The sequence below is a fragment of the Thamnophis sirtalis genome, unplaced genomic scaffold (assembly GCF_051295495.1).
Source record: "Thamnophis sirtalis isolate CommonGarterSnake01/CBP01778 unplaced genomic scaffold, rThaSir2_p1.2 scaffold_5, whole genome shotgun sequence".
NCBI lineage: Eukaryota > Metazoa > Chordata > Lepidosauria > Squamata > Natricidae > Thamnophis > Thamnophis sirtalis.
In genome coordinates this window covers 108768789-108784725 of record NW_028261385.1, presented here as the reverse complement: position 1 = coordinate 108784725, position 15937 = coordinate 108768789, and the positions used below count along the sequence as shown (strand labels likewise).

The following is a 15937-nucleotide window of genomic DNA, read 5'->3' as shown; positions in this document are numbered from 1 at the left end:
CTGCTTTCATCCTGCAAATCCAATATGAGTATCATTTGGAGAAGACCTTATATGTTGTTCTTTTATATGCTCTATCCGAAGGCAGCAATTTCAAAGCCTTAGAAAAAGCATTAAGATAAAACGGAGTGACAAGACAGAGAATTATCATATTTAAATAACTGCCACTACCTTCTAAATTTCCTTTTCAAGAATAATTGCCGAGGCCTCACTTTTTCAGTATAATCCTGGATTTGAATAAGGCTCTTCATGATTGAAAAGACTGAGTAAACTGTTTGGTTTACACAAAAATAAGTCTCAATGTATTCAGTGGAGTTAACTCCCAGAAGTATGTGCATTTATTTCAGTTACCCTTGATTTTAGAGAAAAGGCAGAGAAGTGGCATTCAGTTAATACAAGTAATGCTCCCTTCTCCTCCATCTCCAGACAAGGTTGAGAGGTGAAGAAGCAATAAAATATATTACATCAAAGTTCAGAAACATAGCGAAAAGTTTTTTTTTTTAAAAGTATCTCCATCATGGTTATTTCACTAAAGAAAGGTAGACTGGTTCTCTTTTTTTGGTAAAGATTGTTGGTGTTGTGTGTTTGCCTTCAAATTATTGTTGACATCTGGTGACTGCTGGGCAAGTTTTTTGGCAAGGAAGGAGGTGCATGTACATTCTTGTATCGGACTTTGGGATAATAGAGGAATGGACCTTGGAGGTCTTCTAGTCCAGCTCCCTGCTCAGGCAGGAAACCTTTTACCATTTCAGAAAAAGGTTGCCCAATTTCTTCTTAAAAACTTCCAATGTTGGAGCATCCACAACTTCTGGTAGCAAGTTGTTCCACAAATGAATTGTTCTAACTGCCAGGAAATTTCTCTTTAGTTCTAGGTTGCTTTTCTCCTTGATTAGTTTTCATCCATTGCTTTTTTTTCCTGCCCTCAGGTGCTTTGGAGAATTCCTTCTTCTTTATGGCAACCCCTTAGATATTGGAACACTGCTATCATGTCACCCCTAGTCCTTCTTTTGATTAAACTAGAATAATGATAGGAAATTGAGCCTACACCTGCCTGTTTTCAGTTTCTTTCATTCATTTGTTTATTCATTCATTTATATTTAGGAACCATCACCGATCTCACTCATTTGTTTCTCTTCTCAGTAGCACCATCAGAAAAACAATGGTGGCTTGGATTTTTATTTTCCTGCAGCTTCATGGACCACATGCTTTGAGTGGGTTGGTGGAAAAACTGGTGTTGTTAAGGTTTCCTCATGCTTGAAACTTACAGAACTATAGCACTGGACTGACCATTCCAACCATCAAATCTAACTCCCTGTTCAGTGCAAGAATGTAAATATAAGTATTGAGGGCAAACAGTTATCCCCCCCCCCTCCAAATTCAATTGTAATCTGTTGTCTGTAACCTGAGTCCATTATTCCACACCCTGAAGTCTACATAGAGCCAAAAGAGGCTTTGACTTTCTTCTATGTGATTTTTTTCCCCCAGACATTTGAAGAGTGATATCATATTCTCCTGCAATCTTATCTTCTCAAGGTCAAACATTTCCCCTTTATTCTCTTCTGCATAGGACGAAATTTCTAGTCTGTGGATTATACTTGCTGTCATTCTCTGAACTAGTTTCTCTGAATTCTTCAAATTGTGGGTTCAAAAACCAGATACAGAGCTCAGAAAAGCAAAATAAATTGGTCTAACCAAAGCAAATAAAGGACAACTACCGTATATACTCGAGTATAGGCCGACCCGAATATAAGCCGAGGCACCTAATTTTACCACAAAAAACTGGAAAAGTTATTGACTCGAGTATAAGCCTAGGGTGGGAAATGCAGCAGCTACCGGTAAATTTCAAAAATAAAAATAGATACCAATAATGTTTTTGAATATTTATTTCAAAGAAAAACAGTAAACTAGCGGTGTATTCAATGAAATACTTCACTCACCTCATGATGCTGATGTCCCGCTGTGATGATGATGTCCCCTGCAGCCGCGGGAGCGATGTCCCGCCTCCTATGACACACGGCACAGTGATTCCTATCATTGGATCACTGTACCAGAGGAGGTGGGACATCGCTATGTGGCTGCTTGCCATAACAAGGAGGAGGTGGGACATCGTTGCAGAGCGGCAGGAGGGGGAGGAAGGGGAATCGTAAGACAGCCCTGCATTACATTAGAACGTGAGGAGGGGGGATGGTGCGGTGCGCGCTGCGCGGCAAACTGACACAGAGGGAGGGGAAACTCACAGGGGCACTGGGCCATTCACGAGTGTCACCCAGCGGCATGGCCCCGCCCCTTTTTCTCCTCCATTTCGGGCAAATTTTTCACTGACTCGAGTATAAGCCGAGGCGGCTTTTTTCAGCCCAAAAAGTGGGCTGAAAAACTAGGCTTATACTCGAGTATATACAGTACTTCTCATTATTTATAAATTCTACCATAGGTGTAACTTATGGATCTATTGTGGTATAGAAGTTAAATGCTACTGTAGAAGACAGGAGACTCAATCCTTCTTTAAGCATAAAGCCAGTAGGGTGACTTTGGGCCAATCTTTCCCCTTAGCCCAAATTGGTTTTAGATTCTGGCAGTGGGGGAGGGGGGCTACTGAGTAATTCTCATATTTAGATATGAAAATGGGACTTATTTGGAAAAAGAGAAATATAAGGGGGAAAAATAAGGAACTCAAATTTCCAAATTATCACAATCAGCCTTGCTAAATAAGTTATTATTATGTTTTTGGGAAAAAAAAACTTGGAATTCACCACATGTTCAACGTTCACTGCAAAAATGATAGTTACAAAGTGATTATCTGGGCCTCTTAATTTGATCTCTTTGTCACTCTTTGTCTTCTTTTTTCCCTAGGAGAACATTACACTGCAACCCTGATCCTTAAGAAGAAGTGCAATCCACCTTGAACAGGTATGCCTTCCATATCCTGAATTTCAGTACCCAGAATCTGAAACTACATTTGTCCACCTTTAATACTAGTTCATTCTCCCATGCAGGAGATATTCAGAGGCATTCAATTTCAGTAGCTCACAGGAAAGATGAGCATCATCGAGTATCATCAGCACATTCATGACAACTATTTCACTCAGCTACTAACAATATGGGAGACACTTTCCAGAATATTTCCCAGAAGTTGTGGATACATCAAAAACTTCTAGCACAATTTTCTGCTAGTAGACATGTGAAAGGAATTATTGCAATCTGGCAATGTGAACCTCTGCTCTGGCAAGACCTCCCAAAAAATATCACACTGAATGGTAACCGAAGCGATCCAGCAATATTAACAGGACCACATTCCCACTTCCTCTGTCATCTCTCAACATAGACCATACATTAACAACTAGACTTCCTACATTGTAAATCCAGATTTAAAATCAGGTTCAAAAGAATTTAGAGCCGAGGTGGCACAGTGGTTAAAGTGCAGTACTGCAGGCCACTTCAGCTGACTGCTATCTGCAGTTCGGCGATTCAAATCTCACCGGCTCAAGGTTGACTCAGCCTTCCATCCTTCCGAGGTGGGTGAAATGAGGACCCAGACTGTGGGGGCAATATGCTGACTCTGTAAACCGCTTAGAGAGGGCTGAAAGCCCTATGAAGCGGTATATAAGTCTAACTGCTATTGCTATTGCTATTGCTAGATAATCCATTCATTCAATTCAAGAGTGCAAACAGCATAGCATGTAGGGGTTTGGTGTAAGGATCTTGAGCCCTTTGGAATGCATAAGATATAATGGTTCAATTTTTTGCATTTTGATGTTTGAATGAGATTAAATGGCATCATGGATGGTTTAAGCATGGTAGAAAAATGTAGCCTTACTCAGCTAACCTCTCTCTTCAAGTTCCACTTCCATCTGTTTAAAACACACACACACACACACAACCCAAATGTTGCACTATTTTCTCTTTATCAGTAGAGGGAGATATAAGCCAAAAGAGATAGAGGGAGGGTGATAAAGAGAGAAAGATTCAATATACCTACTGATTAAAATAACAGCCCAAGCTTCTGATAATTTTAATGTTATTATTACAGAAAAATGGAAATAATAACATAATTTAAATTAAAACAGTAAAATGAAATATGATCCTGACCAATGTTGCTTTATGAGCTTCAGCATATCACACAGAATTTGTACATGTCAAACAGAATGTGTAACTCCTTGACCTAAAAATTGGGAGTGGCAGGCCACTACTTTCTTCATCACATTGCATATATAAAAATGTTTCAAATTGGCAGTGACTCTTCAGCAATGGCTTTGCTACTGCCTCTTTGTAAAGCAGTATGAATAAACTCTTGTCTGCAAGAAATAACTGGCAGCACAGAGTCTGGGGGGCGGGAGGGTCTTTATATTTAGTTTTGGGGAAGGCTTCCATTTATCAGTAATAGTTCAGATAGATCCAAGAGCTTCTCTAATTCGTTGGAGATAAACTATTTAATGGGTTCAGACAGATTTTAATAACTACTAAAGTTACAGTATTATTCAAATAATATAAATACAATACAAACCAAACAGATTTTATTTATGAAACTTTTAATTGCTAATGTATTTGAGTGCTATCAGAACTAATAAAGATCAGGTCATTGTTCTGATTATCTAACAGGATTCTTTTGGTGATTCTTCATGGAGAGAATCAAGGAATAGCCCCAGCTTCTCTTCTACACCATTCTAATCAAGGAAGAGATCTTATGTCTCTGCCTGGATCATACTTAATCAGATTCAGTCTTGGCCCTGCACCATACCTGCTGTGCTGCCCTGTTCCCTCCCATCTCTGTCACTCACACATACACACAGTGTGATTTCTAAAGGTGTTTATTCAACCCCCCCCCCCAAAAAAAGGTACCCACATTCGGATTCAGACCTCAGCATGGCAAGAGTCATTGGGTAAAACGAGTCTAACAGGTACACAGGAAGTCCAGGGAAACAATCCACATGTCAAATACATCCAGATACATGGAACAAACACATAAGGCATGGGACTGGGCACGCTGCTCCACCAACACTCAAGTCCTTGGGGCGGGATTAAGTAGGCAATGCTAGTGCAGCCCTTCACGAGGAGTGAGGTTGTCTCCTCATGTGCAGTCTAGCTCACCGACATTGAGCCTGTCTCCTCTCTGCCCTACATGTCCTTGGATTGGGAGGAGATGTGGACTTCCATGAAGCCTCCTGGCCAACTCACTACAGCTGTGGCTTGCCTTGCTCAACGTCAGCCTGTCATTTGTCTGATCAGGTTGAGGCTGCATCCCTCAGGTTAGCACTCAAATCAATGACACTTGCTTAAGCTTACACTTCATCATACATAATTATTTTATATATTATTTTATATAGCAAGGGATGCAAGCTACAATGGAAGGGATAATGGAAGAATTACCATGTGAAGTACCAAAAACATCAGCTGTTACTTATAAATTGGGTACCAAGGTCTTCTGGTACTTAACATGGTAACTCCTAAGCATCAAGGATGGCCAGCCAGATTTTTAAAAAACTTCACCCAACTCTATTTAAAACCTATCATGTTCAGGGGATTACTTTATCTAATGTTGCCTTTACTTGAATAGAAAGGAATATGTTGTAATAGTAAAATTTTTATTAAGTATTGATCCAATCGTGGCAAGTTTTTCACTTCTATGTCTTTCATATATGAACTTTCCTTTTCAAAACAAATAGCAAATTGAGACTATAACCTCCCCATAGCTTCTGAAATTATTAATCTGAAGCCCATGAAAGTCACATCATTTTGATTCACCTATTTGAATGCAAAAGCCTTCCACACTTCTGGGATTGCCAATGTAGGCTACAAATACAAATGTCAGAGTAGGGCTGTCAAATTCGGGGGGGGGGGGGCAGGCCAGATGGTTTAGTGAAGGGGGGAAAGTCCCCATATGTCACATGACGCCGCCATGAGTTTGACACCCCTGTGTTAGAGGAAGTAAAAGTAGGAATAGTTGTAACTAATGGTCCCATTTCTCTTAACATTATTTCTTCCTCTACTTCTCATGAAGTGAAAATTTCTCTCAATTTGGCAAAGTTTCCATTGAATCCCCTCATTGGAATAGATCTTGGAATTAAAACAAGGATCTGGTTTGAAGCCCTGTTGAATTAGGAACCTACAAAAGAGCCTTACAAAGTACTTTGCAAGTAAATGGCTCTTCTGTTGTCTCTGTGGTAATCCTGGAATTGTGTATTATTGCAGACAACTGTAGTTCCATATATGGAGATTGAGAAGATGAGTTAAGCAGAATGATGGATTCTCAGAATGACCTTTATCACCTCACTAAACCACCTGCCTATCAAAACTCTTACATTACATTTAACTTCATTCATTTTCTCACATCTTAGTTTCTTGAACATGGCCAGCTGGGAGCCTTAACTTTATTTCCTCTTGGGTTAGCAGAATGTGACACTTTTATTCTAGTTCTGTCAACATAAGTTGGAGTTCAGTTGGGCATTCTATATAAGGCTTCAAGTGTCTGTGCTTAGGTCAACCCATTGTGTGTTAACATTGTCATTCTATCTCTTTATTATACAGATGTATTTCTTGCAAAAATGTATTATTCTTAAGCTTGTAAAAGAAAAAGAAAAACAAAAAAGCCCTAGATTGTTATATTTTCTGTAGATCCCTAATGTACCAAGTCACACTTTCAAAAACACACTAATTCCAAGAGATAAATACACTCACCCACACATACATATACCACACACACACACAAACATAAAAAAACAATGTTCAAAGCATACAGTTATTTTTTAAAAAAAATCATGATTGCAAAAATTACCTTTTAAAACACCAACATTTACAATTTTGAATAGGCCATAAAGTTTCAAAGGAGAGTAATTATTGTTACAATTGCAAACTAGAGGGGGGATGGTGGGGACGTCAAAAAATGGGTGAAACCACCCCTCTCCTAAAAAAAACCCTTAACAACTTCTTCTGATCCAGATAACTGTTAATATGTTCCTTCTCCCCAGAGATTCCTCCAGCTATTTAATTAAAAAAAATGAACTACTTCTGCTAAGCATTTTTTCAACACACTTCTAAGTTTCATAAGGAAATGGAGTTGGAATAAAGCCAGAAAAAAAAATGTTTAATGGCTTCAGGCTTTTGAATACCTTCCCAATATTCTGGCAGCAAATAGAAAATAGAACTTTTAATGTGATACTGAGCATTTCTTTCTTTCGCTACCTTTTTGGGATGGAAGGAACATTGCCATACTATCTTCCTGTGGTCAGAAAAAGTATTTGACTCTTACTAAACCCAACTCCTGATGCTTCTGAGCTTTTTGAAGGATTATCGTATTTTTCGGAGTATAAGATGCACCTTTTTTTCCTCAAAAAAGAGGCTGAAAATCTGGGTGCGTCTTATACATCGAATACAGGCTTTTTTCCCTCCTCAAGCCCCACCCCTTCACCAAAATGGCCGTGCATAGCCTTATGGAGGCTTTCAGAGAGTTCCTGGGGGCGGGAGGGGGCAGAAATGAGCAAAGAACGACCTGTTTTTTGTACCCCCAGCCCCCAGCAGCACTCTATAAACCTCCATAAGACTATGTATGCAATTATTTTGACAAAAAACGGGCCTGTTTTTGCAAACAATGGGCCATTTTTTGCGCATTTTTGTCCACCCAGGAGCACTCTGCAAGCCCCCCCCCCAATAGTCTCCCTATTCATGCCTCTTTTTTGAAAAAAAAGCGCCCGTTTTCGTGAAAAACAGGCAGTTTTGGGCAGGTTTGCAGAGTGCAAAAACTATTTTTCCCCTTTTGGAAAGCTCTTTAACTGATTGATGAGAATTACATTGATCAAGTGCTGTGCCAGCAGAAACACCTACCTATCTACTGTATTTCTCTCTCTCTCTATTTCTCTCTCTCTCTATCCCTTAATCAACCTACCTATCTAACTACTCTCTCTCTCCCTACCTACCTACTGTATTTCCCTCCCTCTATTTCTCTCTCTCTCTCTCCCTTTATCTACCTGCCTATCTAACTACTCTCTCTCTCTCTCTCTCTCTCTCTCTCTCTCTCTCTCTCTCTCTCTCTCTCTCTCTCTCTCTCTCTCTCTCCCTACCTACCTACCTACCTACCTACCTACCTACTGTATTTCTCTCTCTTTCTCTCCCTCTCTATCCCTCTATCTAGTTACCTACTTTTTTAAAAAATTTGCCTCTTCAAAACCTTGGTGCGTCTTATACTCTGAAAAATACAATATTTATTTATTTATCTATCTATCTATCAATCATTACACTTCTTTGAATGATCACCTATGACTCCATTCACATAGGCAACATGTTGCTGTAGAAAATTCTTGTCTTATACACATACCAAGTGACCTAGGTGCAGCACCCACTGAATATTTTCAGTTTCTAAGTTCAACACAATACATCTGGAATAGTGAGATCATATGAGATCAAGCAAGGTAGAAGGGTCAGTTGTGTGGATTCACGGATGACTGTTCAGTGAACTGCAGTTATAAGTTGGCCACAAATTCTCTGTCACTATCTCTGTGATTTGCGCAACTAGTAGAGTAGCAACCTTCTTACCTAGAAGATCTAATAATAAAGTGACACCTCATCAGGAACCAAGATTCTGTCTATAATACTGAATGAAGATGGAAAACTGTGCTTATGAGTTTGTGCAGTGTAACTCATGTAGGGGAATATATTCAGTGAGGACCACTGATGCTCTTATGAAATGCGGGCTGAGTAGAATAGCAGCTCATAGCAAAGCTTTTGTATGATTGTGTTTCCAAGTATGTAAGCTTGGTTCATAACATTTGATTAGCTTTCTGTAAATTTGTTATAGCATTTCAGTATGTGATTGCTTGTCCGTTAATTGGGAGCTACTACTTTCTAATTTATTAATTCTGGTTTGAATTAATCAGCATACACTTAAAGCATATCTCTCCAAATTGCCATTCTTTTATATCTACAATAATATTTTTAGTCATTCGTTTCAAATAAAACATTACCCTTTCATCTTCTTCGTCGGTAGATGAAGGAGAAGATAGTGTTGCTGCCACCACTGCTGTGCCGTGATGGACACTGCTTCTCAGTTTTGGATTTTCCTCTTTTTGAAGACATCTAGACAGCCTGTAAGCTATTTCCTAATAAAACCAATAAAAACAAACGTTAATCACCTGCTTATCAATTTAAATCCACAATTCTTTAGAAGAAAATAAAGCAAAAAACTCAACAGAGGCAGTTAATTATGCAGACATTTTGGCCAAATATCCAATTCACTCTATTCATGCAATTGAGAGTATTTGAAGGCTGAGATTAATGTTACATAGAAACCATATAGAAGCTTGTCTCAGCAATTGTTTTTGTTATTGTTTTTAATAGAAATCCATTTTAGAGGGCTTATATCAGGGGTGGGTTCCTGCCAGTTCTAACCTCTTCTATAGAATAGGTTCCACAAATCTACAGTGCTGTTTAGAACCAGTTCCAACTTCCTCCCCCTGCCCGTCCGCACATCATCAAGATGAAGAGCGAGGAATTCTGGGAGTTGAAGTCCACAAATTTTAAAGCTGTCAGATTTGAACACCCCTGGGATTTTTTTTCTAAAGGGTTAGGGGTGCAAGGGTCTTGTAACTTGACAGCTTTAAGACTTGTGGGCTTCAAATGCCAGAGTTTCTGAGCCAACATTTTGGTTGCTAAGCAAGAGCGTTGTTAAGTGAGTTTCACCACATTTTACAACATTCCTACAGAAGTCTGCCACAGTCTTTCAGCCCACCCAGTCACATGGCTGGCAAGCAACTCCCACCCGGTCACATGGCCAGCAAGCCACTCCCACAAAGCAGGCCACACCTACAGAAGAGGTTCTAAAAAAATTTGAAACCCACCATTGGCTTATATATACAAACAATTGGATTTCCTTTCAGATATAGATTCCTCATCTCTCAGTCCCACCACCAGGGAACACTCTGAAATAAAAACTAGGTGCAACATTCACACAGTTTGGTTTTGTGTGTATTTCTCCTGCAAAAGAAAGGGGAGATAAATAGGCAACCATCCTTTGCCCTGATTAGATGCCTCCACTTTCTTCAACAATTTATAACAGAAGTAAAACTCATAATTTTTTCCTCTTTCATTCAAATGCCATTATAAGTAGTCCTCGACTTTTCACCATTCATTTAGAGCAGGGGTGTCAAATTTGCAGCCTGCGGGTCAGATTAATCACACGCCCACCCCCAGTTTAGCAAAGGGGGAGGGGGTAAAGTTGTGATGCATCACGTGATGACGTGACACCCCTGATTTAGAGATTTTTAGAAGTTAGGACAGCATTGGAAAAAAATGACTTACAACTAGCACAGTGTCCCTGAGAGTCACATGATCACTATTTGCAACTTTCCCAGATAGTTGCCAACAAGCAAAGTCAATGGGGAAACCAGCATGGAATGTTACCAGTTGCAATCATGTGATATCTCACTTAACGATCATATGGCCCATTTAACAACTACAAGAAAAAGATGACAAAATTGGGAGCAATTTTCCAGTTCTTATTGTGATTGTAAATTGAGAACTACCTGTAGATCTATATTGGTTCTGAAAAAACCTCCAACAATGTCTATCTCAATTAAACAACTGAGAATGGAGAGACTGAGTGTATTCTTTCATGCTTTTAATACAGATAAGACATACTGCATCTCAATTGCAACATTTGTTTTACTGTCTCCCACTCAGACTTAAAGGATGCAGTCTACCATATCTGGTAGATCTTTTAATCTACCAGGAAATCTTTTCAGGGGTTACATGGGGATGTAATGAGAATCAAAGGAGCGTAAGATTTATTCAGCAAGTTTATTTTTTGGTTATGGGGTATTAGACTATAATGCTGAATTTTAACATATAGAGGTGGAATTTGTAGCAACAGGGACAGTGAAGGAATTTATAAACACTACACAAAGTAGAATATAAGCCACTTCACCAAATTTTAGCATGTATTTAACAAGTTTCCATAAAGGTTAGTTGATTGACTGTTAGTGTTTGACTGTTAAGCAAGATTTTATATGCATACTCTATCATATAATTTTATATCAGGCACTAAGTGTGTGTGTGTGTGTGTATGTGTGTGTGTGATTTCATATGATATGGGGAAAGTAACCTGGCAGATTAGAGGCTGAGTAAACAGACTTCTTATTCTGCTGCCCTACATTCCTGTTATGTTTGGTTTTGTGGCTCTCCTGGAAGTTGCCTTTAGGGGGCTTTAATTCATGCCAAGGTCACCTCATCAGGATTTCCAGATCATTGCAAGACATAGACAGGTAAATAGTTTTGATTTTGTGTTTCTATTCTGCAATATTGCAGGGTCAATTAGAACGGTGTGCTACTGTACAAAGCCTGATGAATCCACATAGTTTGTAATGCTCGACTATTTTTAATTTTTTTTTTTTTTAAGTGAATTTTGTTGCAGGCTTAGCTATTTGTCAGATTGAGCTAGTTCAGACAGTGGACATGAGTTTTCTAAGTGGCTGTTTTTGGTTTCAAATTGATAGTTTTTAAATATAAAAAAATATATTTCCCACCAGAATGGTTTTCTTGCTGATTCTCTTTGAATTAACCTGTTTGCATCTCAGAAACCATTTAAGATGGTTAAATATTAAAATTTAATATTTTATTAAATAAGGAGCCGAGGTGGCGCAGTGGTTAGGGTGCAGTACTGCAGGCCACTTTAGCTGACTGTGATCTGCAGTTCAGCGGTTCAAATCTCACCAGCTCAAGGTCGACTCAGCCTTCCATCCTTTCGAGATGGGTGAAATGAGGACCCGGACTGTGGGGGCAAGTTGCTGACTCAATTTGCTAAAAAAATTGTAAACCGCTTAGAGAGGGCTGAAAGCCCTATGAAGCGGTATATAAGCCTAATAAATAAATAAATAATATCATTTTAGTCCTAATAAACTGGAGACATACTTGGAACTGTTCAAAACTGACACACACACACACACACACACACACACACACACACACACACACACGTATGTCAAGGAAAAATATTTATGTTGCCTCTATACAGGTACTCTTCGACTTACGACCATAATTGACTCCAAAATTTATGTTGCTAAGCAAGACATTTGTTAAGTGAGTTTTGCCCCATTTTACAACCTTTCTGTGTTGACTCCCCTTAAAGCATCTCCAGGTGCCTCTCCAGATAATAGTTGTTCTGAGGAGGATGAACCAGTGTGAGGCACTTCAGGATGGGAGTTGGTCAATGGCTCAGAGCAGCCAGCTGAGAGTGATTGACTGAAGCACACCTGCAGCAGGATAGCCCAGAGACTTCAGGTAAGGGGAAAATGCAGCTGCAGCTGGTTAGTGATGATGATGATGAGGAGGAGGAACTGCCTTCTGCACCTCATCCGAGAACATGTAGGGCAGAGAAAAGCAGGAAAAAGTGAAGGTCATCCCAATTACTGGTAAGGTGGCAGCCTCGTTTAATAACTTTGAACGGTTGTAAGTCGAGGACTACCTGATCAGTTATATGGACCAAGGCACAAACTAAGCAGGCAATTCATCCAAAGCAATTAGTTTAACTAATTGAAAGAACCATCTATGCTTACAAAGTAGCTCTCTATACATTTTTCAATGATTAGGTTTAGGTTTATTGGATTTATATGCCGCCCTTCTCCCAAGGACTCAGGGCGGTATACAACATTAAAAAAACACATATTATAAAAATTAAAAGGGACATTAAATAAAGTATCCAAAAAAAACCAAATTGATATTTACAATAAAAATTTAAAAATTAAATTAAAATTAACAACCAAATTAATCCTATATTTTATTCTATTCAGGCCAGGCCAGCTTGCTGGAAAAGCCAACTTTTTAGACCGCGTCAGAAGGACCGGAGGTCAGGGATTATGTGAAGCTCCGGGGGCAGCTCATTCCAGAGGGAAGGTGCTCCCACAGAGGAGGCTCTCCCCCTGGAGGTCGCTAGCTGACACTGTCTGGCCGATGGTACCCTGAGGAGGCCAACTCTGTGGGATCGCACTGGACGGTGGGATGCTACTGGTGGCAGTAGGTGGTCTCGCAGGTATCCTGGGCCTAAGCTATGGAGCACTTTAAAGGTCATAATTAGTACCTTGAATCGCACCTGGAAGACAACCGGCAACCAGTGCAGGCCGCCTAAAAGAGGTGTAACATGGGAGCACCTAGGTACCCCCATGATCACCCGTGCAGCCACATTCTGGACCAGTTGAAGCCTTTGGGTGCTCTTCAAGGGCAGCCCCATGTAGAGAGCGTTACAGTAGTCCAGGTGAGAAAAATCTTCCTGCAGGTGGACATTCATTTATTTATATCCTGCCTTTCTTCACAAGAATATATGATGTCATTCGGAGCTTTATTCATTTTTCCTTACACAGATTCTGTAAGACAATGTGGGCTTAGAGAAAGAGCTCAGCTCAATGTAAACCAGTAACTTTCATGATGATTTAGCCTCAGACCAACTTTTTTCTGATTGGGTTGAATCTTAGTTTCCAATAAACCATATTCTTTTTTTTTTGAACAACATATTTTTCTCAATGTAATTTAATTCTTAATTCTTGTTAACACTAACAAATTTAAATTAGAATCTGTATCAGAAGAGGGGTTTTTTAAAAGAAAGAATACAATTTTGGCTAAACACTGGTATTATAATACTTAGAAAAATATAATCAAAATCTGCAATGAAACGTTAAAACATTTATCTTTCATTTGCAACTGTAGAATTGTCTAAAATGATCATGAAGAATTGACAAAAATGCTCCTGTTCTCCTGAGCCAACTGCTGATGAATGCATACTTGCACAATACGGATGGCTGTGTTAGAGAATTAAAGTTCCTAATGCAAATAAAACAAATTAAATAGGATTGGCTGATTAAACACTTGGCTTATAAAAATAAAAAAAGAATAGCACATGATATGGCATGCAGATACATAAATTGCTTCCCAATTAACACATAGCCTTTAATTACAAAAACAGGAATATTCTTAGTATAACACTGCATTCACAAAAATTATGTTTATCCTAAGAGTTGAATGGAATAATTATACAACAGTTAAAATACTTGTTGTAAAGTAGGATGGCTTAGTTGACAGGTTTGGCCAGACAGAATTTAGTTTTCTTGTTGTTCTCCCAGCCTAACACATCATACTTATTCCTGCTTTTCATTTATTCTCAGTGTTGGCACACACACAGAAACAAATGTGGATACAGATCTTTTTTGAAGAAAAGACAAATGTTTATTCCTCATGGGAGTTTCATGACTAGTATATTCAGGCTTCAAAGAGGCATCCATTCAAAAGAATCATTTCAAACAAACAGACAAATAAATGAATACATTGATATATAGAGGATTTCATTGTTCACTATAGTCCTTTCCTCACATCCATCATTCAACTGCCATATTGTTTACTATAAAATGAAATTGCTCTTTCTTGTCCAGATTATATACTATACCAACCAAAGGGCAGATGTGGTATCTAAAATAGAGCAAAAATTCGAAGATTTGAATAAGAATAGTTAGTATCTCAGTGTGTCTGACACACAGGTAATTATCTAATTTTGTTGTTTAAATATGTACGTTGCTCTTCTAGAAGCAGCTTTGTCCAGGACAGTTTACAACAGACTAAAATAGTCAAAATTCTTATGTTAAAAGAAAACACACACTAATTAAAATATATGGTTAAAACAATAAAAACACCACCCATAGTATTTTAAAAAAAAACAGCTATGTTTTGACACCAGGGGTGTCAAATCCAGAGGCCCGCGGTGCCTCTGCCAGTGAAAATGGAGGCCATTGCAGCTGAAAACAGAGTTCATGAGGGCTGTGTGCAGTCCTCTCAGGCTTCATTTTCGCTGGCAGAGGGTTGCAGGAGGCCGTCACAGCTAGAAACAGAACTTGGGAGTCTGTTTTTGTTGGAGGAACACTTGGGCCACCATAGGGCCCCGACACGATCACTGGCCACACTCACCCTGGCCCCATGAAGTCAAACACAACCTTGATGCGGCCCTCAGTGAAATAAAGTTTGACACCCCTGATGTAAACTAATTAATTTCTATTTGCTATCTAGCAAAGACATATCCATCTTCTCATCTCAATTTAGTTAATGAGTGCTGCTTTGTTTTGTTTTACATTTTCAGTCAGTGTAGTCAGTGTGTGATTTTTAAGAATGGATTCCCACATTGATAACGAGGCTAATAGCTGTTGTGTAAACTATAGTAAGCTGAAAGTTGGCTCCTCTAAGAGGCAGCTTTAATTCCCAGCACACCATTAGGGTGGAAGAAATAAAACAAAACACTTTGATTGTCTGTATTTAAAATTCACATCTGAAAGCAAAAGTATTGATCAGAATTCTTGTGGTGTAGCCTTATCCTTTTCACCTAGCAAATCCTGTTAATCGGGGCTCAGAGAAATTTAATCTTGATTTACTTATTAGTTACCACCCAGCTCTTCAATGAATCTGTGTGGCTTACAATGAATAGAAATATATACATATTGTCAGGCCTGCATTTATATTCCTTTTAGAATTTTGGCCTGCCACACTTTCTCTTATTTCATTATGCTCTTTCTTTAAGTATAGTCAATGGGAGGGGGAATAGAAGGAGTAGAATTGTGGAATGTGTTGTTTTTCTTTCTTTACTAGAAGCAAGGTCATTCTTTGTCTCCGCACTTTCACACCTGACCGGAAGCATCTGGGTGGAGACGCCAGCGTGGAAGAAGGAGATTGGACCATGTGATGGACTGTGGGTGTGGGGACAAGATCATGAACTTTTAACTGGGTGGTGGGATTCTGATGTAACTTCCTGAGTTGGAATCCCACAGAGCGATGCCAACATGCCTGTCTTATTAAATTGGAACTTTAAGCATAGTTTTGCCTTCAACTCTGATTTAATTCTGCATGGTATTTGGAACGCTGACACATATACACAAACACACAAACACACGACTGACTGGTCATGTGAAAGACCAACTCCATATCACAA

The 15937-nt window shown here is 39.1% G+C and overlaps 1 protein-coding gene across 20 annotated transcripts in view; it reads right to left on the bottom strand.

Annotated features, from left to right (window-relative positions):
* ADGRL3 (adhesion G protein-coupled receptor L3) overlaps nt 1-15937 on the bottom strand; it is a 540567-nt gene that overhangs the window by 354904 nt on the left and 169726 nt on the right. For all 20 annotated transcript variants that reach the window (XM_087716492.1, XM_087716493.1, XM_087716494.1 and 17 more), the window contains exon 3: nt 8949-9083. The gene's annotated coding sequence lies outside the window, so the exon portion shown is untranslated. The remainder of the gene's footprint in view (nt 1-8948; nt 9084-15937) is intronic.